The sequence below is a fragment of the Pseudopipra pipra genome, chromosome 12 (assembly GCF_036250125.1).
Source record: "Pseudopipra pipra isolate bDixPip1 chromosome 12, bDixPip1.hap1, whole genome shotgun sequence".
Taxonomy (NCBI): domain Eukaryota; kingdom Metazoa; phylum Chordata; class Aves; order Passeriformes; family Pipridae; genus Pseudopipra; species Pseudopipra pipra.
This window is the reverse complement of record NC_087560.1, coordinates 13,316,236-13,343,018: the sequence shown is the minus strand read 5'-3', so window position 1 is coordinate 13,343,018 and position 26,783 is coordinate 13,316,236. Positions and strand designations below refer to the sequence as shown.

The 26,783-nt window shown below is 55.3% G+C and overlaps 1 long non-coding RNA gene across 1 annotated transcript; it reads left to right on the top strand.

Moving 5' to 3' along the window:
- Positions 1-595: 595 nt before the first annotated feature.
- On the top strand, positions 596-24,822 carry LOC135420976 (uncharacterized). Its single transcript, XR_010433802.1, has 2 exons — positions 596-1,915; positions 22,887-24,822. It is a non-coding gene; the product is annotated as an uncharacterized LOC135420976 (long non-coding RNA).
- The last annotated feature ends 1,961 nt before the right edge of the window (positions 24,823-26,783 follow it).

Sequence of the window (26,783 nt, the reverse complement as noted above, 5' to 3'; positions counted from 1 at the left end):
ATTTGGTGCAATCTCAAGATGGAGGAGGCAATGGGCACAAAATAAACCCAGGCAAATCAACAGGAAAGTGGGAGCAGCCAGGAGCCAAGCGGCCGGGCTGCGCCGTGCCCCGCATCAGGCACATTTCCCTGAAAGCCTGAGCGAATCCCTCGCTGCTCAATGATCTTTATTTGGTCTGAACCCCGTCTGGGAAGTAACCGCTAAACCCAATGCAAACAGACCCCCGTGAAAGAATATAATGAATATGTCTCTCAAATGATTTGGAGCCCTTCTGCCTGCAGAGCAGGGTTCCCCATTGTGCCCCGCTCCCGGCGTGCTCGGGGCAGGCTGCGCGAGGTGGCCGCTTTCCCAGCTGAAATCCGAAAAAAGCAAACAATGGGTCAAGGCCGGCATTGTGCAAGCCCAGGCAGGCAGAAGGAGCGCAGCCCGGCATGGCCAAGTTCAAGGCTGGGCAGGGGGCCGGGCGCGCGGGGATGCTAATGGGGGCTGCGCGGGGGCCGTGGAGCAGGGGGGTCAGGGGCTCTGCGTGCCGTTATCCTGTGCAGCCACGAGCACCCAAAAACCACTTCACACAGAGGCAAAGGGATGTGATGGCCCAGTGCAGCGAGGGGTGCTGGGGGCACTGGTGGCACTGGGGAATTTGGGGTTGCTGGGGGGTTGCTGGTACTTAAGGAGCTGGTATTGCTGGGGAGGGTTGGTGTGAGTTGCAGGACTGGTGCTACTGGGGATGGACTGGTGTTATCGAGGTGGTACAGGGGTATCTGGTGTTGCTAAGGAGTATGACTGGGGGAACTGGTGCTGGGGGGGGCTGCAAATGGAGATGATGGCACAATACGGGGCCCTGCTAGTGCAGTGTGCATTCTGGGGGTGATCTGGGTTTGGGAGCCTCGCAGAGGACACTGCCTCTTTGGGTCTGCCCAGCGCTCCAGGCCCGAGCAGGGACCCCCCCACGCTCCCTCGTCTCCCCGGCTCTCCCCCCTCCCCGGATGAAGTGTGCGGAGACAGGCGGAGCGGCCCGTGGAAAAACACCATGGAGGGCCCGCACAAAGGGGGTTTTATTCAAATTTGTTTAGAGTTTAGCGGATTTGCATGAAAAATGTGTGAGAAAAGCCGGCTCCAATGACCTCATCCCCAGCTGCCATTAATGTTCAATTAAGTGCTGAATAGTAGCAAAGGGGGGACCGGCCGGGACGTGCAGAGAATCCAGGCTCGGGCGCAGACTGTGAGAACCGGGCGGCCCCCCCGACCGTCTGGCCCCGGCCAGCCCCGACGGGGTCCCCCCGCCACCGCCCCCCTCCGCACCGGGAGCTGCGCTGAGCCTGTCGGGTCTCAGCCCGTCTGGGTTATTCCCCGGATTACTCGTATCCTGAAGCAGAGTGCCCCCCCGGCAAAGGTGGGTGTTTGGGGGGGTAATGCCCGCTCACTGCGCCGCCGGGGCTGTTGTCACTCACCCCGCAGCCCGCCTCGCCCGGCCCAGAGCCGCTCTCTGCCTGGCAGACGGTGTCAAAGCCCAAGTTCAAGTCCACGCCGAGGGGCTCTGCCCCGGGATTCCCAGCTCCTTTCCATCCTCCGCCTTTTGTTCGCCTCTGACAATTGCTCTTTATTTCTTACACACCCCCAGCCTCCCCCCAGCGCCCCCCTCCCTACCCGCACTTGGCACCGTTTAGCTGTCTGCCTGCAAACTTAACAACCCCAGTTCTTGGTATAAGCACTCAAATTATCCCTCTTTCTACATATAAACACGGCCCGGGGTGTGCGGCTCTCCCCGGCCGCGGGGTCCCCCCGGCGCAGCCCGGCTACCCCGCACCGACCCCGGCCCCGGCCGGAGGAAGTTTTTGCTGCGGGACACGGCAGGAGAAAACGAGCCGGATCCAGAACCCCCCGCTCTGCGGGGCTCCCCCGGGCCAGCTCTCAGGTAAGGCAACACACATCCCCATTTGCTTTTGGGGGGCTGCCTCTGCTGCGGGGCGTGATGACACAGCAGGTTTAGGGGAAAGATGGGGAGGGTCTCTCTTCAGGGGTTCCCGCATACTCCAGCAAAACCAGACCTGCCTCGGGCACTCTGATGCAGAGCCCCGAGCCGACCTCCCCCGGGGGTGCGGATCCCCCCCAGCTGGCGTGCGAGGGGGACAGTGGCTGGCGGGGGCAGCCCGAAAGCCAGGGGAGGGGACCTTCCCAAACCTGCCTCTGCCCCGGCCTGCCCTCTCTCCGCCCCCCTCGCGAGGGGAACACCCACACGGGGAGCGGGCTGGGGGGCACCCCAGCAGGCCCCTGGGACTCCCGAGCACCGACATCCGCGGGTCCGCTGCCCTCCGGGACGGGGCTTCGGAGCAAAGCCCGCTCCGGGGGTCAGCAGCAGCATCCCAGCTTGGTCACACCTCGCTCTGCACAGGTGTGATACATGGGATTGAGGAGGCCATAGGGTGACCGGGAGGGGGCTGTGTGACCCCGCAAATAAACCCCCTTCCAGCACCTGCAGTTGGGTAGTGCTGGGATAAACTGGGGCAGGGCGGGTCCGAGGGCATCGGACACATTTGGAGTTTCGGCTGATTTTTTTTTTTTTTTCCAAGAGAATTTCGGGTGAAGTAGGAGGAATAAACACACACACACTCCCACACCTTTCGCGGCTAAACCAGAGATAAAGGACGGAGGGAGCGAACACACCTTCACTGGGGAAGGGAGCAAGATTTGGGACAGGGGGAAAAGAAAGGAGGGGATAAGAGGCTGAGAAGAGACAGAGAAGAGGTGGGATACCGGGTGGGGAAGCAGGAGCGGATTCCCCCAAACCAGTCCTCGAGCCCAGCGCAGCGAGGCGGGCGCCCTTCACCGACGCCTCGGGGCGGGGCGGCCCCGCGGCTCGGGGACACCGGGGGAGCCGTGCCGTCCCTCGGGCCCGGGGCTGTCACGTCGTATCGCGTCACGCAGCATCGTGGAGTATAATATGGAGCCATAAATTATAGCTTAACATAGAATATATGTGTTCTATACATATATACGTGGAATGGAGCTTATATTGTATTGCATTGTAGCCGCGAACTGTGAACGGGTTTCTCCCCGTCCGAACGGCCCCTGGAGTGTATGGGGGGAGAGGGGTCGCGCCGTGTTGTGCCGAGGGTGCGCTGAGGTCGCCGCAAGATCTCCTCCCTCTCCCCAAAACAGAGTCCTGCGCTCCCACAGGCGTGTTTAACGGTAGCGGCGTGGGCACACCTCGGGGCCGTGGGAGAGGCCGCGCTTTTTTTTCTAGTGGCTATTTAAAAAATCCACACCGGCTCCGGTGCCTGCGTCCGTCCTTTCTGTGGGCCCGCAAGCGTGTGTACACACGGCTGCTTCTCCCTGCTAGTGCCCGTGGACACACCTCACCCCTCTCAGCAGAAGAACCAAGGGCGAGCCCCTCCGGGGCGCCCACCCGCGGCTCCGCGGCCACGGGGGCCTCGCACAGCGGTCACAAGTAGCCGGGGGCTCAGCACCCGGGCAGGTGCCGGAGCCCCTCGGAAGGAGGGAAAAGACTTTTCCTCCGGTCGGTGGGAAATAAGAAATACCCCCGCGAAACAGCCAGGATTTGGCCCTGGGTGTGGGGAAGGCAGGATGGAGAGGGGAAAAGAAGGGATGGAGGCGAAAAAGGGATGTAGCGGGAGAGGGCGTAGGAGGAGGGAATGGAGAGATGGTAAGGGAGAAGGACGGATGGGGGAGAAGGAGGGATGAAGGGTAGAAAAGAAGAAATGGAGGTTGGAAGAGGAGGGATGAAGGGTGGAAAAGGAAGGATAGAGGTGCAATAAAGAGGGATGGAGGCGAGAGAAGGAAGGCTGGAGAGGGAGAAGGAGGAATGGAGGGTGGAAAAGGAGGGATGGAGGGGGGATGGAGGGGGGAAGGGTGCCGCGCCCCCGATTGGCTGCTTAAGCACAAAATCCGGCGATGGGTTTGTGGGGAGGGGGCGCAGATGGGCCAGGGGCTGCTGGAGGGCAGAATTAGGCGCTTGGGCGGCTGCAGGGCCCCCCCGGCAGCCATTTTGTGGCAGTACCTGCCGTGGTGCCAGGGCTGGGCGGCGGGGCTGGAGTAGCGCCCTGCCCGGCCCTGCCCTGCCCGGAGGGGCCGTCAGGGTCTCGGGGAGGGGGGAGGCCTCCACGCCACGGTGGGAAACGTATTACCGCGCCCGCCACGCTTGCCCATTGACAGAGATAAACATGCAAATGAGTCGCTTTGCATGTCATTAGCATACAGGCAGATTGCGGGGGGAGGGGCCGCAGTGTGCGCACTGCAGCGTGCTTTAGTGCAACACCCAAACAGCCATTGCGGGTCTCTCCCGCCAGCAGCACCTGCGGCTCCCCGCGCCCCCCGCCGCGGACAGTGGCACCCCATCACCCTCTCTCACCGCCCGACCCGCCAAGCCGCCACCGGGGCTGCCTCTCCGGGTACCCGGCTCGCCCAGCCCGGCCTGGGACTGCAGAGCACAAAGACACACAGGAATAAATAAAGCCAAACCTCGGGCAGTGTTCTTTTGGGGCTATTTCTGTTTTTTCACCTATTTCTGTATTCTTTCACCTGGTGCAGGGAAGGGAGCGGGCGGAGGGCCCTCAGCCACCGCCTCTTGCAGCCCCGCTCCGCTGCCGCCTTCAATTCGTGGGGTGGGTGGAGTGGGGAAAAGGAGAGAGAAAATCGGTGGATTTGGGGAGGGAAGGTGCAGGGAGGGAGCACGGCTCTGGCTGAGCGGTCCCCCCTGCTCCTGGAGGTGGGGGGCGGCCGGGGTGCAGCCTCTGGGGGTGCGTCTGCAAACGACGGGTGTGAACCCGATGTCCGCGTCCGTCTGTGGACGCGGGTGTGTCCGCGACCTCTGTATGTGCCGCACACGCGTGTTGCATCCCCGCACCGTACCCGGGTGGGTGTGCCACGCCGCGGGTAATCCACCTCGGGGTGGATTATGTGGTATCTGTGTGTGTCCCGCACACGTGTGTGTACATGAGCGGAGGGTGTCCACACATCCCGGGCATCCGTGGGGCGCATCCGACCGCGGGATGGGCACAGCACCCGCGGCCGGGGGGTGCGGGGAAGGCCACCGCCCCTCGCTCGCAGTTGAGACGGAGGGATTCACCTTGGCCGGGCTTCCCCTCCTCGCCGGCCGCCCTGCGGCGAGGGGGGCACGGCAAGGCGCCCCGTTGTCACCCCCCCGGGTTTTCGTTGAAGAGGGAACAGCTCTCCCATCCTTGAGAGAAAGGCAGGAGAACAGCCTGCGACGGGTCGTGGGCAGGGGAAAACGCATCCGTGGGGCAATCCACCCTCAGTGGGAAAGGGGGGACACTTCCTGGGCACCTTTGCCCTCCCACGCCCCCAAAATCCCCGCACGACTGCGATGAGACAGCGGGGAAGCACCCTGGCACCACGGATGCAGGGCTGGGTGCGGGACCCAGGAGCCCCTCGCAGCGGCCGCTCCGCAGCCCGGGGGAACCCGCCGGGGAATGAGCCCCAGTCCCACTTAGGGGGCACTCGGCAGGGAAAACACCCCCTTTCTTCTGCGTGCTCCCGAGCCGCGGCACAGCCCTGTGTCCCACACCTCCCAGAACAGCGGGTCCTCACTCTGCAAAGAAACAGGTTTTTTGGTCTCGTAAATAAATCCGATTTTTATTCTTGAAAAGAAACACACTTTTTATTCTTGCAAATAAACACAATTTTTTTTCTCTTGTAAATAAACCCGATTTTTATTCTAGCAAATAAGCCCGCTTTTCTCCACCTCGGTGGTTTATTTCTGGCTGGAAAAGACAGGGCGGGGAGAGGGTGCGGGGCCGGACCGGGTGTTGTTTTGGGGAGGGGGGAACCCAAACTCCATCCGGCGTCGAGAAATAAAATCGCGCTTTATCATCTCCGCGTCCCACTGCAGAGCAGATAAAAACATCGGCGAATTTGTTTTCCAAAACAATGTTTAAAACCTCGAGTATATCTTTTCCCCGTATGTCTTCGGGAGAGAGAAAATTCAGAGCAGCCCCGTTATGATTTTTTTTCTGCTGAAAATTCCACCCAAATCTAGTTAATAGATTATTATTGCAAATAATGCCGCCTCTTTTTTTAGCAATTCAATATACAATTGGAAATTAGAGACACCGTTGTTTGGTCTTTGGTTTTGTTTTTTAAAATTATTATTATATGTACGTTTTGTGGTGGGGGGGGTTAAGCTTTTTTTTTTTTTTTTTAATGTACCTGAAACACAATTTTCTTAAGCTTAAGAAGCCCTTCAGAATAGCCCGCTGGATAAAATTCGGAGGTTCTGCCTTTTAAAACGACAAGTGTTAAGTGAAGGCTTCGGGAGAAGCCCCGTGGCACGGACAATGCCGAGCAGGGATGACTCTGTCCGGCGTGTGCCACTTACGGGAATCATCCTTTTAATTTCAGTCTCGAGTGAGAGAATTTCAAGAGTCTGAAAAAGTGGGGACCCTGAGACCTGCGGCCGCTGGAGCGGCCTCGGCAGCCCCGGCCCTGGCCCACAGCAGCCTCCGAATCCGCTCTCCATCCTCCTGTGCCCGGTTCCTCCAGTATCGGGCTGGCAGGGACAGCCCTGAGCTGCCGGGCAAAGTTTGCAGCTCACGGCAGAATTGCTATAAGGGCGACCCGGAGCGTAGGGTCCGGTCCGGCTCTGCGGAACCGGTCCTGGTCTAGGTCCAGGGCTGTCACCGCGCTGTGCCACCACCGCCTTGTGCCTCCAGCCCCAGGCACAGCCGTCACCCGAAGCATCTCTGGCTCCAGCTTTGGGGCCAGGCACAGGCTAGAAGGAGGAGGGGAAGAGGTGCTTAACGAGAGAGGGCTCTATTTCTGGCAGTAGGGCCGGCTCTTTGTCGGTAGGACCGGGCAAGGTGACCCCGGGGCTCTGTCACCCCGTTTCACTGTCGGGGCACGGCAGAAAGTCCGCACCGTTCCCAGCCCCGGGAGCAGCCCGCATGCCGGCGAGGGCGGCGGAGGCTGGCCGAGCCACTCGATATTCATTAAAACAACCTTTCGGCTGCATTTTTGTCCCCTATACACGGTTTCCCCGCACAGGCGGGTATGTTTGTGTCGGCGTGGGCTCCCACCCGCAGCCAAACAGTGGCCCGCGCCCACATCGCGGCCCCGGGGCTCGGCGGCCACCGTGGGGGTGATCCCAGCCCAGTAACATAGGCAAAAGGAGGAGAGAGGCCAAGATCGGGCCGGACCAGGGAGGACCCCCCTCCCTTGGCTCGGCGGGACGCGGTCGGGGAACGCGCGGGGACCCGGCGGCGCCGCGCCCCGACGGCGGCCCCGCCCCTGTCCAGGGTCCTGAAACACTCTGAGGCCGCCGAGCCGCCGACGGGGCGGGCCCGGAACGGAGGGCGGCGGTACCCCGCGGTGTGCGGGAGGGACCTTTCGGGTGCGGGAAGGACCCCTCGGGTGAGGGGAGAGACCCCTCCGGTGCGAGGCGGGAGGCGTCGGTATGCAGGGCGGGAGCCGGGCATCCCACCGGGGAGACGGTGGCTCTGATGGCGGCGAGACGGGGCGGCAGCTGTAGGGCCGGCCAGCGGCCCCGACGGAGTGTTTCCATGCGCTATTCTTCCCCGATTTACTGCTTGTCACCGGCAGCTCAATGGGGGTCCCCCCGTCTCTGGGACCTGCGCTGCCTTCCCCCACTCCCACCCCCCCGGCCCCGTGGCCGCGCAGAGACGACCCCCTTCCCTCCCCCGGCACATCGCGCTGCCCGGCGGCCGCTCCCCTGCGCGGCTCCGGGGAAGTTCAAGAAGTTGGCTGGCCCCGCTCCCTGCGAGCAGAGCCAGCCCAAACACCACCGCCTGCCCCGGAATATTTCACCGTCGGGCAGAGAGAAGGGGGGGGGGGGAGACGGCTTAAATCCCCCCCCAAAACCCCTCGGGCTCTAATCTCCCATGCATCGTTACAACTGTCCGCAATGAGGCGGGGGAGGCCGGGCGAGGCCGGGCTGCAATTAGCTATAGAGCCGCTCGCCTTGCAAACAGAGGGGCTCGGATTATTGCAAATTCATTTCTATTTTCCAGGCCAGCGCTTGTATTCTCTGTTAGCATAAGAATAGAGCCAGGCCCTGTGAACTCCTCCGACCTACTGACCCCTCTCCCCAGAAATGAATAGCAGCACTTTCCGTCCCCCCCCCTCGCCAGCCTCTCCAGCAGACTCGAGCCACGGCCTAAATTCCTAATCAGGGTAATTTAATATATCTTAAGCCCCTGGCTGCTTTATTTTCGCTCCTTTTTTTTTAGTTTGTTTTAGGCATTCACTGGCTCTCACCCCGTCATTAGAGATCCTTATTTGACGGATATAAGAAGCTGTTATGAGACTACAAGTCTCTTTTTATCTTCTAAATAAGCTGTGCTTCCCCGTAATTAGAATGGTGTTCCCAGCCTTTGAGGCCTTTCAGGGCCGCCTAACAAAAAACTTGCAGGAGATGAATAATCCCGAAGTACAGACTGCCCGGCCCAACCAAAGAGCCGGGACGGAGACCCGCGCCGGGCGGAGCAGGGCGGGGGTGGGTGGCGGCGGGAGCACCCACGCGTGGGCCGCCTGGGCTCCGCCTGCAAGTGTGCGGGGGCTGCTTTGCCCGCATCCCCCCGGGGGCGTTGGGGTTTCGGTGGAGTCGGGGAAAACCCCCGCCTCTTGTTTGGGTCTCTGTCCCTCGAACCTCCACCGCCCTGAGAGGGTCTCACCCCCTCCCACACCCCCATGTGTGACCTCGGGGGCAGCTGCCCCAGCGCTTCCCGGGGGTGTCACCCCCTCCCCGTGCCGAGGGTGCGACCCTGGGGTGCCCGACGGGGTGGAGGGTCCCGTGGAGCCCCTTTAGAGGCCCGCGGGCACCTCGAGCCGTCGAGGGGATCCCACCGGGGCCGCCCCTCATTGGCCAGCGCGGGCTGATGATGTGCGGACGGGCCTCTCGGATTGGCTGGGAGGGGATTTGGGCTTGGTGGCGTCACGGATGCTCGACGGGGCTCCCCACGGCGCCGGGACACCGCAGGGGTGGGCGCTGTCCCTTCCCGGTGAGCGTCCCTGCAGCGTTTCGGGAGAGTATCGTGTCTCTGAACATAAGATACACATAGGTGTGTGAAATAGATGTGGAAAAGTGGCTTTGGGATAATTAGCCTCCTTGATGTGGTTGGAGAGTTATCTAATCCAGAGGAGCCTAAAGGCATCATTACGGAGACAATATTTCAGGAAATCCAATTCATTGGAGCAAAAATATGACATTCATTTTGCTGGTTATGTTATTACAAATATCCTTCAAAGCCGACATTTCACGCCTTCCCTCCCCCCACTCGAAAAAAAAAAAAAAAAAAAGGTTAAATAAAATAAAATGACCGGGCTAAAAGACCCAAAGTTGTGGACTGGGAGGAGGAGAAGGCCGACGGCAGAGGGATCACCCCTCGCTTCCAGGACCCAGACGCAGCGGGCTGGGTGGAACACGAGGGGTCTTTAATGGTGGAGGGAGCTCTCGGAGGAGGCAGAGGGATGGAGAGGGTCAGCGAAAACCAGCCCTAAACACCGGACACTGGCCCCCTGCCCGGCTTGTGGGAGCTGCGCCCTAATTTCAGCTCTTCCGCGGAGGATTTGCGATGCGAGCAGCGGTCGGCGGCGGGCAGCGGGCGCGGTGGCTCTGCCTCGTCCGACCCAACTCGGAGCCGAGAAGCGTAAAACCACAGCCCCCTCTGGCACGGCTTCCCCTCTGCTGGTGCTGCCCAGTGCTCCACTGCCCGGCGGGGAGCAGCTGGGCCGGGATGCTCTGCCGGGCTCTACCTGCCCGCATTAGTCCGTTTCCAACCTCTTGTATTTAGGGCTGGGGACAGGCGCCGGGCCGCAGCCGATGCGGGGATGGGTGTCAGTTGGTCATCTCCCCAAATTCCTTTCAACGAAATCCGCCCCCTGGAGCGCCCGTCGCCTCGCCCCCACGCCTCAGCCCGCCGGGCACCCGTCCTGTTCCACGCCGGGGGAGAGACACGCGTGGGCCTCCGCCGCCGTGCTGCGCCCCGCGCATTTTTTTGCAAAGAAACGGGCAAAACGGGGAGGGAAAATTGTGTTTCCCGGCCCTGGACAGAAGTGTCCGCGGGGAATCCGGGCCACCCAGCCGGCCTCGGCTTCCCGAGCCACATCGGGCTCCATCCGGCCGACGTGGGTTCGTCCCGGCGGGCGGCGGCGGGTGTCGGTCCCGAACCGCGCCCAGCCCGGCTCCTCCAGCTGCCGCCACGTCCCCGCTCCAGCTCGCAGCCTGGTTGTTTTGTTTAATTAAACTCAATGTCAGTGTTAATTTTCCGCCTGGCCGGGCAGCCCTGACTTTGCCGGAGCCGGCGTGTTGGTTACAGATGTCAACGCGCCCCGTCGGGGCTGCGCCGAGCCCGTGGAGACGCGCTGCGCCGGCCACGCGTGGCCACGGTCGCGAGTCTGGCTGGAACCGTGGCTGCGGGGCCGGGGAGGGCAAAGGCCGGGCTTCCCCGGGACCCACACCCCCATCCACGACTCGGTCCTGCGTGGGTGAGCAGGGTGGACAAGCATCGTCACGAGCGTGTTGTCTAAAGACCTGTCTCTGTGTGTCTTGGGTGGATTTCCACGGAGATACTGCTAACTGGGGAGAACCCACCCCAGCTGGGTGGGGACGAGCTGCTGGGAAACCTGGAGGTGTATTTTGAGAGGGAGGACATCCTTCCTGGTTCTATAGCAAAGAGGTCCCCTCTCAAGGTGCATCCCTGTCTCTGGGGGGCAGAGGTGCTCCAGGGACGAGTGGAGCACCACGGGCTGCGCCCAAAACAGTCGCAACTCCGGGGATGAGTCACTCCCTCCCCAGAGGTGTTCCAGGCCAGGGCACGGGACAGTGGAGGGGAAAGGGCACTCTCTTGTCTGCTCTTGCCCTACTTTCTGCAGAGCCCTTAGCCCCAGCTGGCTCACAGCCTTTCCAGCAGCCAGGCACCTCTCTGTTCTTTCCCAATTACTTTCCCAATCCCTTTAAACTTTTTGTCCCTGCATCCTCCCAGGTGGCTGCCAAAGCAGCTCCCTGTGCCAGGTGTTCAGCTGGCACATCCAAGCCCCTCTTTCTGCAGGCTGGAGTCCTACTCTATTTATTCCCTCCTCAGATGGCAGCTATTGACAACTCCAACTACTTTCCTTTTCCTGCCCCTCTGCCTCCCCAGCCCCATGAGATGCCCTCTGTGAGGCAGGGACCCACATGGCACAGGGTGAACCAACCTCTGCCCTTCCCTCACCCTGCCCTCTCCCCTGGTCTATTGTGAGTCGTTGCTGACATGCCATGTGCCTCTTTACCCCTACCAGTGACCAAGCTGATCTTTTCAAAGTCATACCCATGCCTTGGAGTGCTCTTCCTCGGTGGATGTAGCTGTTTCATTGCCATGTGCCTACAGTGGATTTTCTCTGTACTCAACACTGAATTCCTCCTTCATTTGAAGGCCAAGTTCATCAGCACAGCGAGACCCTTCCCCTCTGTACAGTGCCAGATTTTATAGTGTTGGAGCAGCAGTGGATATCGTCCTGTTGCTGTTTCCTCCCTCTTCCCTGGCACTTCCGAAGGCTCGCACTCCTGCCTGCTGCGGGGGCTCCGGCACTGACCCCTCAGTGCTGGGAACCCCCTGGGTTTGTTATGCCACTTTGTCTCCTAACTTTTAACCGGTTATTCATTCCCTAGCTGCTTTTCAAACTTCACTTCTCGGCAACAGGCTCGGCCTTATTTACCAAACAATCAGGTTTATTGCTGTTTCTCCCCATTCTTTGTTACCATTTCTATCTGTTTTCCCCATTAAAGTCAGGACGTTGTGGTTTTCCGGACCCCCCGTAGAGCCCTTTTCGGGAAGTTGGCTATCCTCCATTCCTATTTACAAAGACCAATTCACACAGGAGGCTAGACTCCAGCTACTGAAATAGCCATTTCATATTTAAGTTTTTCTAAAAACCTTGCTTAAATCCCGTCTTTTCTCATTACTTGTTTCTGTGCACTCAATCAAGCTCTTTTTGCAACCTCTGCTATCCCTACCTGGGCTGCCAGCGCATTTGACCCCCTCAAAAAGATTGGGGGGATTCCTTTGAGATGGTGGTAGAAGTATCCAATGCAGGAGAGTCTCCAATGTAGGGATTCATCCCATTTTCTTCTTCCTCCATTTTCTTTTCCTGGAGATTGCAAGCCCCCAGACATCCACCTCCAGTGCCTTTTATTTGTTTGCCATCAGCAAATCATTCCTGAAAATTCCCTTAGTCCCGCTTTGTTGTTTTATGTCGATATTGGGGATTTTATCTTGGAGGGGAGCTGAGGATGTGATTTGGGGGCTATAGGGAGGGCGCAGCTCTGACACAGGTGACTGGTATAAATCAGCCACCATATGCCTATCCCATCCCAATGGGGGGGGATTTACTTCTACCACCTGTCCCTAAAACCTCCCAAACAGATCCCTGTTCTTCTGGGGTTGCCATGGTCCAAGCACCATCATCCCAACCCCTTTCCCAAGGCAGGCATCACATCCCAGGAGACAGAGGATGGGTGATAGCAGGCCAAAAACAGGAGAGCCAAGGGGGCTGCAGAGCTGGCCAGTACTCATCCCTGAGGAGATCCAGCCTCTTGGCATGTGTCCACCCCCTGCCTCGATGGAGGTGCAGGTGTGAAGGCAATAGAAGAGGAAAACGGGCGCTGCCTTATTGGAGCTGCTCGTAAACAAAGCCACTTGAGTGGAGAGGATTCAGAGAGCCCAACAGCCGCAGGAAACTATAATTACGTTTAAATATTGTTAGCATCATTATCTTTTATCCGCCATCAGATTAAAACAATTATGGCATTTTCAGGAATCGTCCTTGGCATTCTCCTGACCGACGTTATCTGTCAGGCAGGAAATGTGATTTTCGCTTGGAGAGGTGCCAGCCACCATGCGGCCGGTCCCACAGCCCCCATGATGGGAGCAGCCAGCAGCCAGGGAGAATTCCTATTTTATGGAGAAATCCACATTCAGCCCGCTCCCTGTGGTCAGGCGTCAGTCACTCCTTCATCTTGTCCCCATATTACTCTGAGTTTCTACCCATTGGCTTTGGATTACCTGGCCTGGTGGTGGCAGGGGGAGGCAGAGGGGGGGACACCAGCCCGTGCCATCACCTCTGCCGGTGGTTGTGGCAGCGCGCTGGAGCGGGTGGCCTTGGCAAACACGGCTCCGTGCCTGAAAGCTGTGGTGAGCAATTTACCCGAGGAACTCATTTCAGGAGATCTAGTCTAAGTTAATTAAAGATGGCTGGCTGGGGTCATCGCCTTGGCAACAATTAAGGGCAGGAAAGACGCCTCATTAGTAATAGTTTTTAACAAAAACCATAATTCTTCATATCAAGACAATCCCAGGCACACAAGGCAGGGGGCAAGAGGATGCTTTCTATCTGGCTTTCTCTCTTTCCTTAACCTGGCTGTGGGTTAGCCCACAAGGCAGGACTGAGAGATGAGAAAACAGGATTGAAAGGAAAAGCCCCTTTGCAGATCTGTAGGCTGGTGAGGGTCTGGTGGCCAGTGCCCAGCACCAGAGCCATTGGGGAAGGGGCACACAGATAACAGGGGTTATGCCTGGAGGGTGAGATCCAGCTTCTGGGGAAGGGGAGAAACCAAGAATGGTCACTGCTGCCGTGCAGGGTCTGCCTGCACGTCTTGGTCCAGGGAGCATCATGCCAGGCTGCCACCCCCAGCCACCAGCAATGGGGTTATTCCTCCAGCTGTGTCTTTGTGTTTTAATTTCCCCCTTGTACTCCAGAAATCCTAATGCCGCTGCCTACTAATGCCAGGCTGGGCAGAGTAGCTTTATTTTCTACTTAATTAACTGTCATCCAGTGATTGATCAATTAATGATGGAGCCATCATGGTAATGCTCTGGGAGCTGGTGCGCCGGGGCCAGGCCGAGTCATGTGCTCGCCTTCCCACTCCTACCTGCTCCGGCACCCGGCATGCTCCCCCCGGCACCAGGGCTGTGCCGACTCCTCTCCTGACAGCAAAGGACAATGTGACAGATGGAAAATCCCTCGCTACCAGGAAATTTGGACATTTACAGGGCAGCTGTGGGAGGGACTGGGGACCAGGAGTGATGCTCCTGCCCTGACTTCCCTGACCGGTGTCTGGGGGCTGCAGAGGGGCCACTTCCCTGCTGGACACAGTATCTGCTGCTGTGTTAAGCTCTAGTCCAAGTATTTTGGCAGCTTCCCCTCCTCTCAGTGACTTTTTTGCTGGTGTTGCCCACCTGGGTGACCTGTCACTGGTGATCCAAAGGAGTCAGGGCTCAGCAGAGCCAGCAGTGGAGCAGCTCCGCTCTTGGCCTCCTCCTCCTCCTCCTCCGAAGTTACACACATGGCTCAAATGGGAGAGATAAATATAAACTCCATTCAGATATCCATAGAAACAGAGCTGGCGATGGAAGACCCCATGCAGATAAAACCTTTCTCCTTCCCACACGCTGCTATTCCCGGTATTATTCCAGAGCATTTTATAAAACCAGTAAAGCTGGGCAGGGACCAACAGAAATGACCAATGCGGTGTTAGCAGGAAAATCCCAGAATGGGGGAAACACTTTTTCTGCTGAATAATTTATCCATTATGACACAAAACCATCAGGATTGTGTTTAAAAAGCAGTGAGGCCACACCTGGTGGGGTGGGGCACGTCAACACACACGTGCACAGGACTGAAAGGGTTCTCCGACGCAGAAGTCGTGTAAGTCCTGTCACTTAATTACTGTTTCCTTTCTGCGCTGTGAAAAGTGCTGAGATACAGATTTGACGTGCTGAAAAGCCGTCTGGCATCTTGTCACGCACCAGCCCCATCTCCAGCATTCAACAGCTGGAGAACACACCCCCCCCCCATGCACCCCCAGGTGTATTCCTGCACCTACAACATCACCGCCTGTTTATGTACGGATTGGTCCCAATGATAACATGTTTATTCAGACGACTCTGCCTGGCTGGTAAAACAGAAACTGAACCGGTACCAAAGGGAACCAGCCGCTGCTTGGGGCTGCGTGTGCGGCTCCTCCTCCCCACCAGCTCCAGATTGAGTTGTTTGTCTCATTCCATCCCTGCACACACACCCGCACCCACACACCGACACATATATAGTCCCGTGCGTACAGCCAGGAGAAAACCTTATATAGTATTATAAACATAATGCTATTTTTTGAATTAAAGCTTAAAACTCTTCATTGGAGATGACACACACAACGTGTTCAAGCCTAAGAATAGGTTTGGAAGCAGCTCTGGAAAATATCAATAATCTCCAGAGTTTCCTTACATCCCAAACCCAATCCAACATAATTTCTGCTGTCAATAGTGCATGTTTTCAGGGAGAAGACATCCAAGGAGGCCCATGGCTCAAGCCTTGCCTTGCTTTAGGCTGAGGTTTCTGCACCTCCTTGGGCTGGGAGAAAGATTTATTTTCCCCATCCTCATGGCAAAGAAACTGTTTGCTCAGTTAAGCTCCTTGGGAGTTTTTGGGTGAGGAATAGAGCCTTTTCTCTGCCTGGTCGGTGTCTGAAGGTGCGTGGTGGTGTCAGGTGCGATGTGCCAAGCAATGCTTAGGCAGTCCCTGGACTGGTGCCGGCTGCCTAGCTCTAATGTGTTGTGGCCATGCAGAACCTAGAAATAAGCTAGGGTTTGGGTAGCAAGGAGGATTTTGCAGTGTGCCAAGGTGGGGGATAAAGTGGGAAGTGGGTGGCAAAGCAAATCTTTCCCATAGTCACCGGAGGGAGAAGGGAGCTGGAGAAATTGTGAATTCATTTGGAAAAGCAATGGCTGAGCATCCTCAGAATCTTCCCAGCTCCTCTCCCCATTGGCTGCATCCGTACCCTGGCTGAGAAAGTGGGAGCTCGGCAGGTCCCCAGGGAGGTTTTGTAGTGCTGACCATGGGGTGGAGGAGGAGGAGAGGCCATGGGGGAGGCGGGCTGGCTGCTCACCCACACAAAGGGGCTTGGGCCAGTGGTGCCCAGTGTGCCCTGACCCCGTGTCAGGCAGCCAGGAGGGCACAGGCACATTGTGGCCAGCTCAAAATAATGCTCTGAGACAGAGCTGGAGCCATTTAAAACCAATTAATAACTGTAAACTGCCCTGGCCCTTGCCGTTCATTAGGCAACCACAAAGAAACTTTATTTTAGAGTTGCAAGTCCTCTTTTTTTTTTTTTTTTTTTTTTTATAGAGAGAAACTTTTTAAATATGTAATTGGCTCTGGGAACCAGGACCCAAAGGGGTTGCAAAAGCAAGGGAAGCAATTGCCTTAATCAGTCCAAGATCTCTGATTTATTTATGTATTTATTTCTATTTCAAAGCAGTGCTGCTCATCATATCAGGGCCTTTAGAAGCACAATTATTCTCTCGACAGAAAAGCTAACCTAGGCTGCGATTATTTGCCTTTCTGAAAGGCAGCAGTTCCCCGTCAGTCGTCCTCCCCACGAACGCGCTCCCGCTCCTGCATCTCTCCGAGCGATTTTAGCATCCAAGAAACATTCCCCCCAGCCTTCCCGTAGCCACAGCCCGCCTGAACACCCAGCCTTTCTGCCGAGCTTCCCAGCTTCAAAGAGCGGGGTGAGCGTTCGCTAAATAATGATTCTAAAGAATTCCTGTTCTTTGGCTGCTTTTCAAGTGGTGGTCGGGAAACGTGCTCGCGTCTTTACGGCTTGTAAAAGACACCCGAGGTCACAGGTGGAAGGAGCTGGGCAGACCCAGCCCCAGGTGGGTTTTGGACCATGGAGATTTGCTTGTTTCACCCCTGAGAAATGCTTTTTTCCCAGGTTGTGCCTGGGTCTGGGTTCGAAGTGGGGTCAGGGTGGGATTTGGAGGAGATGGTCTGCTGGCTTGCGGAGACAGAGGGTGTTCCAACAGTGGAAGGGAACAAGTAGAAAGGTAGGGAAAGAGGGAGTTGTGCTTTGAAAAGAAACCTTCTTGCAGCTGCAGTGGGATGTCTAGGGTTGGATAAATGTCACAAGCCCTGCCCGCCCACCCTGTGGACATACATGCCCAGGGTGAGCAGGCAGATCAAGGCTTGGGATGGGCAAGCTGATACCTGCAAGGTCGAAGGGGCTGCAATCCACAGGGCTGGGATGGATCCTGCTATGTTCCCTCCACCAGCTGCAAATTTGGCCTCTGTAAAGAGACAAAACCCCTTTGCAGTGACAGCCTTGAAAGGATCCCCATCTCGGGGGCCTCTGCTGTCCCAACCCTGGGAGGTTCCTGTGGCGAGCAGTGATGGCACACTGCATCCCTAACCCTCCATGGGGCTCCTCCGCGGCGGCATGAGCCATCCGTGGGCTTGGGAGAAATCCTCGCGTGTTGTGTCCCCCTCCCATCCCCATCCCTGCAATGCATATTTTGTGAAGCTTTAATTGGCAGCAATTATTAACTAGCACGGACCCTGGAAACCTGCCAGTCAGGAAAATAATGAACCGTTTTAATACAAATTCAGCCCGTAAACAAATGTGGCTGCCAGAGCCACTGCGGCCGCTTGGCACTGGAAGAGGCAGTGCAGGACATCAGCAGGGAGATGCAGGGCAGCCCCACTCTCCCCCCTGGCACTGGTGAGAGTCTATGTCCCCAAGACACCCCATATCCCTGTGGGGAAGGCCTTACCCCAACACCACCCTGAAATAGCAGCATCAATAACAGTCAGGACCAAACCTGTGTAGATGTAAGAAGATGTAGATTTGGGCTTTGGGATAGTTTTGGGGAGGGAAGGGTGCTGCAGGGGAGGGGTGGCAGTCGGTCTGTGCATTGGGGAGCAGGGGCAGAGGTGCCCAAGACACAGTCCTGCAGACCAACCTTGCTCCCTGACTTGCCCTGCATCCCTCCCTGATCCTACAAGCCCAACTGGGGCCCTGGCCCCTCCACCCTGATTTGCATGGGGAACAAACCCACTCTCTCCTGGTAGACACCTCCTTTATCTGCCAACAGGCTCCCCCCAAAAGGGTTTTCAGGGCATTTAGACAGTGGGCAAAAAGCCTCCTCTGCCTGCTGCAAGCACGGAGTGAGATGCTGTGTCCCTAGAGCATCACTGGGCGCTGGCATCCTCCTGCACCCCTCAGCAACCCCTGGTACCCAGTGCAAAAAGCAGACCCCCCATCAGCAAAAAGCATCTCTGGGACACAGGCTTGAAATCTTCCACCCAGGGAAATATTTCTGCCAAAGAACTGCTTTTGGTTTATTCTAAAGGGGTTACATTTTTCTATGTTATTTTTTAATTTTCTGTCTCTCTCTCTTTTTTTTCTGGTTTTTTTTTTTTTTTTCGATAGTAAAATGGGATGATGGTTCTTTTAACTTTCAGTAATTTGTGGAAATTAAAAAAAAAAAAAAAGAAAATCATTTGCAACGCGACCCAGATTTTAATGGCACTCTGAAATGGATGTTGCCTGGCTTTGTTTTAATTTTTTTCTTTTTTTTTTTTTTTTTATGAACTCACTCCCAGAACAGTGAAAAATCTCTCAAATCTGGATCATGAAAATGTCATGAATTGTTTTCCTGATTTTTTAAATGTTCCTGACAAATAATTGTTCTGTATCTGAAAGGAGATTAAAATAATCTTTATTTTATATGTAGCTCACGGGAGCATATTTTACCATTGGAAAATAAAGCAAAATTGTATAAACCAGAGAGACTTAAAATATATAAATTAGTAAAAAGGTGGAATCAGCTCTTTCTTCAGGTTCATGTCTGTAAAAAGGCATTTTTATATCTTGCCTGGGCTAAGACTGTTGCTGCCTGCCTTCAGAAGTGGTTTCTTCCCTTGAATTAAGCACCAAGGTAGTAAAGATACAGTATTTATAAGCCAAAAAATAAAGCAGGCACAATTTATTAAACAGCTACAATGTGACAATAAATAATTTTAATGTCAATCAAAATTGGATTATTGTCACTGAAATTTGGATTGAAAAGATAAAAGCCTGAAAGGCAGAATTGAAATCCAATGCTAGACGCAATTCCAATATCTTTGTTCCTTGCAATAAATATTTTGGGTGAGAGTTTAAACCAGCTCATTCTTAATTTGGGGAGAAAAAGGTTGAGTGTGGTAGGCTTTCAAGAAATGTACTAAGAAAATATATTCGTGCTTGAGATTGGTGAGAAGAGATTTTTTTTTTTGTGGAAGTGAGAGATAAAACAATGTTTTATTTTATCTTTTTAAAACTGCTTGGGTTTTAATTTTCTTTTCAGTGTCAGGCAGCGGTGGGAGAGGGATGTTTTTCTTGACCCAGCAAATATTCCCCCTCCTTCCTCCCACCTTTGGAAAACCCAAACTCAGCCTCCCTGGAATTCATCGGCCAAAGCTGCCGGTGCTTTGGGACAGACGTTTTTTGGTGCAGCCAAACTCCAAAAGCCCGGGGAGCCCTGGCTGCTGTAGGGAGGCTCCTCTCTCGCACAGCCACAGCCCCAGCTCCCTGCGTGCTGTGCTGGGGTCTTGGGGGCAAGGGTCCCCTCCCAAACCCCTCGCTGAAACGTTCCCCTCTGGTCCCAGGGATATTCAGGCTACCTTGTGCTGCTGTTGAGAAAACAGCCCCTTTTGGGGATGATTAAAAACAAAAATTTCCTCCAGCTGGCAGCAGGGCATGTGGGAGTGTGGAGGCCGAGGACACAGCTCCAGGAGAAGCGTCCTCATCACCTATTTTTTAACCCCAAATGAGGATGATAAGGATGCTAGGGTGTAGTGGGGTGCAGGCAGGGCTACTGGCCTCAGCTTGATTCCCCTGAGGGGCTGAGACCCTCCGAGCAGGAGAAGGGTCCCCTCCTCAGTCCCCTTCTCGACATTATTGCCCAGCTGCCCACCGGCGTCCAGCAGCGGCTCTGCCTTGGCACCGAATTCAGATGGTGTCTGAACCAGCAAATATTCAACTGGAGTGGCCGAGGCAGAAACCCTCTGTGTCTCTAGGGCAACATGTTTATTCTGCATCCAAACAATGCCCAATTCCTCCCTGAGACAGAGCTCCCGATTATTTCGACAAGGATTTAGGTGCACGACATAAATAAATGAACTTATTTGTATATATTTAATGTGTGTATGAGCAAACCAAATTAATACCCAATATTGGCTTAAAACCCAGGGCACCAGAACATGCATGGATGGAGGTGTGGGCTAGGAGTGGGATGTCTAAGTTTGTCCCCAGAGCATCTGATGGATGGACAAGGAGGAACCGGCAGGGGCCGGGTGGTTTTAATCAGCGTGTATGTGTGTGACAATAGTTGGGTGAAGAAGGGGACCTGACACCAGCATCCTTGATTTGTTATAAATCACACACATAAAAATGGAGGGGGTTGAAATTAAATCTCGGGGATCACAGTGCTTTTATGCCAACTCAGTCCCCAAGCTGGAACAATGCTTTGCCAGCCCTGAAAAAAATGATGCTTCACCTAATGGCTCTTATCCCTTCCCTGCTGCCTCCGACCAGGCAGCTTTAGGGTTTTAACGATGCCGATGTGATGGGAAGCAGTGTCTGGGCCTGGTGCTGGTTTTTACTGGCAAAGGTAGCCCTGCCTGGTGGGGTGGAGACCCTGGGGGACTGGTGGTGGGGAGGGCAGTCTCGTCCCCTCGTCCCCACGTCCCTGCTCGGCCGTGGCTTCGCTGATGCCCCACAGCCGCCGGGCTCCTCTCTCTGCTCAATTGCACAGCGCGCAAATGGAATCGCTCTCCTCGCTGTGTTTGTGGCCACGGGAGTGGAAGAATTACATTGGGCTGAAAATAGTATTTACTTTTACTGATTGAAAAATAGATGTTAGGAAAAAAAAATAAAAAAAAAATGCAAAAGCAGGAATTGAAACTATAATTACAACAAACCATATGTAAACTCCCAGGTAAACACTGATTATACTGTGTCATTTCAGCCAGACTTTATTAGCGAGGGAAGAAGCGAATCTTCTTTCTCTCTCCGCCCGCGGCGGATGCAGCACACAGGATCCCACCGCCTGCCATTTGCAGAGCACTTTTCACCCTAAAAAATCTCATGTTCGTGTCCTGATCCTGCGTAGCTCTCATCAGCTCCATTCCCTGGGCTGAGCTGTGCCGTCCCCCTCGCATGGGTGCAGAGTGGGTTTGCTGGGATGCTGCTGTGGATGCAGGGCTGAGCTGCCCTGTGGCATCTCCTCGTCTTTGGGGAGAGGCAGGAAAGGGGCTGGAGTGTGCCAGGGAGGTGAGAAACTTAGGGTGCAGGACCCAGTCTGCTTGTTCCCAGAGTTCTGGCTATTTGGGGTGGGATGGGGTGCCCCAGTTGCAGCATCCCCTTTCCTGCAGGCAGTTCACAGGCCCGACTGTGGGAGGACAGGTCTGGCCGGATCTATCCGTGGAGAAAAGCTGGAGGAGATAAATGGCTGTAGCCTCTCCAGGCCCTTTACTTGCTTCCCAGCAATGGAGCCAGACCTCCTTTATTGGTGAGCTGCATCCCCAGAGCCCAGCACCCCAGATGCAGGAGAGGAGCGGGGTTGGCACATTGTTCCTGGACATCTAGGTTACACAGCACCCCCCTCACTCGCTGGCACTGCACATGGTCCCACAGAGCCTCCAGAATCTCTCCTCTCTGCCAGGTCTGCTGGAGACAGAGCAATGCCATGTTGATGTGTCAGTCCTCACTGTGTCATTCTCAGGACAACTCAGAGGGGATCCAGCATCCCCTCTTCTGTCCCGCAGCACAGGGGTCGCCTGGCAGCACTGTCCCCTTTGGATGAATATCTGGGGGGCTCTTAACGCAGTTTCCTTGCGGGGGGCATGGGGAGAGAAAGGAACCGAGGGGAAGAAGGAAACCACGAGTAACGCGGGTAACGCCAGGTATTCTTACACAACAGGGCTGAGGGCCCGGCGGCCTTACAGCTTTGCCATAGTGGCACCCTGTGGCAAAACGCATTACTACAGCTGGCAGGGGCTCTGGTGAGGCTTGGGGGGACCCTCGTCCTGGGGTCTCACGGCCCACGGGGACACACGCTCCCCACGCACGCAGGGAGGGGATGCCGGGGGCTGAGCAGGGGGTGGTCCCATCACCGTGACACGCCAGTCCTCCGTGATGGGTACCATGAAAGCCCGTGGGGTCAGTCGGGTTGCTCAACCAGCTTAAACATCCCCCCTGGGATGGTGCTGGGATGCTGGCAGGCTCTCTGGCCATCGCACGCTTGCTCACCGTGGGCTCTGGTGGCATCCGCGTGGCCGGGCGGCGTGGGGCTGTGTGGTGGCGTGGAGGGGAGTGTGTGTGTGTGTGTGTGTGTGCGCGCGTGTTGGTTTTCTCCTCCCGGAGCAGACCCGGAGTGACGGAGCGAGCTCTTTGTCTGCCTGCGCCTGCCTGTCACGGCTCCCGGCGTTTCCCAGCCACCTTGCACGGCGCGCAGCCACTTTGGCAGGAGCTGTCTCGGAATTTTAATGCGGCTGATTAACGCGCCACGATGAAATCGTGGAGCCAGCCGTACCCCTTCCCTAGCCTTGCCTTTTGGGAGAATAAATAACCAAACCCAACTAGGCACCCCCAGTCATGGTGCATCATCCTATCTGAACTGAGCTGGGGAATGGGAACAAGCTGGAGGTGTGAGGTGATCCCAAAGGAAGAGATCCTGATGCTAGTCCTGTCTTAGCCCAGCAAGCCGTGGGGTGTAATGGAGATGTCTCTGCCATCCTGTCCCAGGGGTGGCAGAGCTGTTTTTGGGGCTGGCACAGGGATGTGTTGAGGAATGTGGCACTGCATGACACAGTAAGTGGGAAGGGTCACCTGTCTCTCTGGGAACAAGGGTGAGAGATGGAAAACTCCAGGCAGAAGTGAAAAAGGTGAAGGGGAGAGGGTGGAGAGAGGGGTGAAATCTGCGTGAGGAGCAGGAAGGAGAAGATGGGTGAGCAGATACCCCTGGCACCCAGAAGAGGACAAGGGGGAGTTATTGACACAGAGGACACGTTGCTAAAAATTAAATCTGTCCCTTCCTTAGGTGGTGTTGAGAGAAGAGGATGAGTAGGAGATATCAATGGCAGGCACACGTATCCCAGGAGAGGGTGAAACACCAGCAGAGATGGAGCAAGAAATGAGCCTTGGACGGTTGCAGGAGAGAAATCTAAACCCTCTTTGGAAAGTGGGGGGCACCTGCAGGCTGGGGGCACACCGTGAAACATCCATCCCTACAGGCACTGGAGAGGATCGAGTGGCCATCAGGGCCTAGTGTGGTCCCCATTGGAGTTGAGGAAGGTGCAGGGCTGTGCAAGGTGCTCAGAGAGACCTCACACTACTTGTCTCTGGAGCTCTTACAGCAGAGAGGGGTGCAGGAGGAGACGCCTCCTGAACATCAGCTGCTCTGGTGGGGCTGCACCAGACCTCCACTGCAGCCAAAAATGACGTGGGGAAGAAGAGATATTGAACTCCTCTGCAGCAGGGTGGTGACTCATGCCCACCAGGCTTGGCGTGAGGCTGCTCCCACCCGCGTTGGTCCTTCCTGTGCTATCCACAATTACCATGCAAGGAGTTGAGCCCAGACAAGTGGAAAAAGAAGGAAGGTGGCAGAGACTGCAGTGACAGGGACCACAGCCTGGGAATCCCTGTGCTGTTTGTGTGCCAGGAACTGGGAGCACAATGACGTGATGCATCTTGTTATGACACAGACATGCAAGCAGGATGATCATGGGGCAGGGTAGAGCAAAGGGGGAGAGGGTGGGAGATATCACTCAGGACCCATCCTGCTGCTGGGATTTTTCCATGGGTAGAGTGGGACTGAAGGGGACAACTGGCCACCAAGGGAGCACAACAACACCTACAGTAAAGGGCTGAAGGTTGAACATAGGAAGCAAAGGTGGTTTGGGCTCAGATGTGAGAGAAGACCCACTTCTGGAGCACCTTCTCCAGTGGGAGATGATTTCAGAGGGATCATGGGGGTTTGAATTGGCCAAATTGGAGAGGTTAGGCTGATGTTTCTAATGTGATTGCAACCAAGCCAGCTCTGTTGGGGATGTCTGTTATATTTATTCATGGTAGGAAAGGCACGGACCAGCAGACTTTTAGATCCCCACAAGCATTAACAGGGGGAACGGGCTCTTTCCCAGGGATTGACCATGGACCATGATTGTACTACTTCACCACAGGGCTTTCCAGATGTCAGCCGTGTCCCAAAAAATAAATGATGAAGAAAGGGAGAATAAACCCCAGTGCAAGCAAGGCAGCAAAACCTCGTCCTCTGCTCTCTCACTAAAGGTTCAGTCAACCCTATTTTTGGGACCTGCAAGGTGAGCAAATGCAGAGCAAATGCCCCTCAGTAGGGGGACTCTCATTTTGCCCTTAGACCAGGGACCTCCCACTTTCACAGCTTCTGGGTGCACATGCCTGGTCCCACCACCACAGCCTTTTGTCCCAAGTGAGACCTGCCTTTGGGAAGGCAATTTCACTCCCATGTGCACCTTCCCTGGTCTTCTTTGGGGCTGTGTCTCCCCTCTAGCCTCCCTTTACCCTATTAATATCCTTTGACTGTCCTCACACCTGCAGACAATCTGGTCCCCAACCACCTCCACCTCCCCCCTTCCTCAAAAGCTTCCCTCAGCTGTCTTTAACTCGTAGCTGAAATCTGCGGTATGTAGGAGGAGAAATTCAGTCTGACAGCAGTTTAAAACACCGCACTACTTGGCAGATTTAAATGCTATTTTAAATATAAGCTATGACACAACGGACAAAAATAGCATTGAAAATACCCTGTCATGTTCCATATTGCGAGGAATAGGGAAGCAGACCAGGCTAGAAAGGAGCAGAGAGAGGGGCCAGATGGAGAGGAGAGGTTATTTTGTTTGTTTTAAAGAAACTGGATGAATGTATTTTGTATGTGACTGAGTAAATGTGTTTTATGGAACACAGAGCCAAAAAAAATAAATAAACCTTCTCATGAAAAATCTATGTGTTTTATTTGATGTGGGATCTGCCAAAGCAGGTTTTCTGGTAAATAATTGGTGAGAGGATACATTTGTTACCAGGTTGTGTTGGAGATGCTCAACACCAGCGGGCACCAGGTATTGAAGACCACTTGGTCTCCTCTGAGTCTTTTTCTCCCCTTTATTTATCTATGATTTAATAGGAATTCACTCTCCTCAAAAAAAGAAAAAGCCACCCTAAATACCTGGGAGCTGCTCTCTCATCACAACATCTTCTTTCCCACCCCTCCACATACACTGTTGTACAGGGCAGGACAAACCTCTGCCCACTTTTTGGGTTTGTCTGAGGGGGTCAGGTTTTGGCTTCCTCCAATCCCCCCCGTATAACCAGCAGTAAATCTGGTGGGAGAGGACGACCTAAGCCAGCCCAAGAGATTTGGGGAGAGGTCAGAATGTGAGCAAGCCTCAGGCTTCGGCACCATGTGACATCCTGAAAATCCCTGAAGATAGGGGCTAGTGTGCTCCCCACCTGTCTGTTCCTGCCTGGGGACAGACACAGGGTTGGCACCCTTGGTACAGTGGTGCCAGATGCCAGTTGTAACCTTTGAAACAGGGTAGAGTGTGGGGTTCACTCCCAGTACAGGATCAGAGCAGCTCTGCCTCTGGCTGCCTCATTGCAATAGCAGTTACCCTTGCTTGTGCTGGGGTAAGGATTTGGTCCTGATAAGCCGATGGCACAAGTTACTAGGGTGGCCAAGCTGCCAGTGCTCTGACAAACCCCCTGGCAGGAATTCAGGGGCTCCTCCACACCTCTGAATCCACTGCTAGTCCAGTGCCTAGTTTCTGCACCAGCAGAAACCAGGGGCAGAGATACAGAGTGAAACATTTTTGCTATCACTTGCAGAAAGCCCCTTTTTTTATTTTAACCCCACCATGTTATTAAGATAGAAACACACAATTTGAAGAGTTTAACGGAACAGTTCAATGAAGCCAGGTTAGCATTAGAAACCAAAGACCGAGATCTTCCAACCCCTCACAAGTCACCATGGCCTGGAAAAACATGTCCTCTAGGCAGAGGTCCCTGACCATCCAGTGACAGATGCAGAAAAAAGCAAAAGCTTTTTATTAGGAGAGAGAACAGCCCTGAAGCTGTGGTTCCATCTCATCCCCTCACCTCTGGGTGTCTGGTCCCAGCCAAGACCTCATGGCTCCTCCTGACTCTCCAGCTATGCCAACCCTTGGGATTCCTGTGGACAGCAGCTCTGTGGGCATGGTGACAGTGGGATCTCAAGCACTGCTCGGCATCAGGAACGGCACTGCCGCTCACCGCACCAGAAGGTCTGCAAAGCTCCCAACACGTTACCACAACCTTCTCCAGCTCTAGGCTAAGGTAAGGACACCCACAGCTCCACATCTTAATAAAGATTTTAAAGACCTCCACCCCGCCAGTTGCCCTGCCTGCTGCAAGGCAGTCAGGTAGGCAGTGATGTCAGTGTGGAGTCTGGCTCCAGACACTAATGCCAAGTGGGATGTACTTGTACAGCAGCTCTCAGCCCCTGTGCACCTTGCACAGGGAGGTGTGCACTTCTCAACACCTCCCTGCATGTGCAGAAACCCAGAGCTAGAGGGAAACAGGAGGATCCCTGGTAAGAGATGAAGGAAAACTCCTGGTAGGGCCAAGAGAGGCTTTGCTGTGTTCAGCCAAAGTAGCATCACAGCTGCCAGAGCTGGCACTGGTCACTGGATGCTCCACTCACTGAGTAATTTTCATGCCCCATTCAGAGAAGCAGAATCACCACTCTGTAAAAACAGCCCCTTTGTGCTTGTTTTCTATTTCAGATCAAAATAAAAGCATTTCTGTGTCTTTTGATCTGCCTCACTTCCTTACTGACACATTCAGGATGCTCACAAGTGTTTGGGTACTGTGGGTCCCCATAACTCAGCAGGGTCCCCAGGACTCCCTGGGAAATTGCAGCCATGCA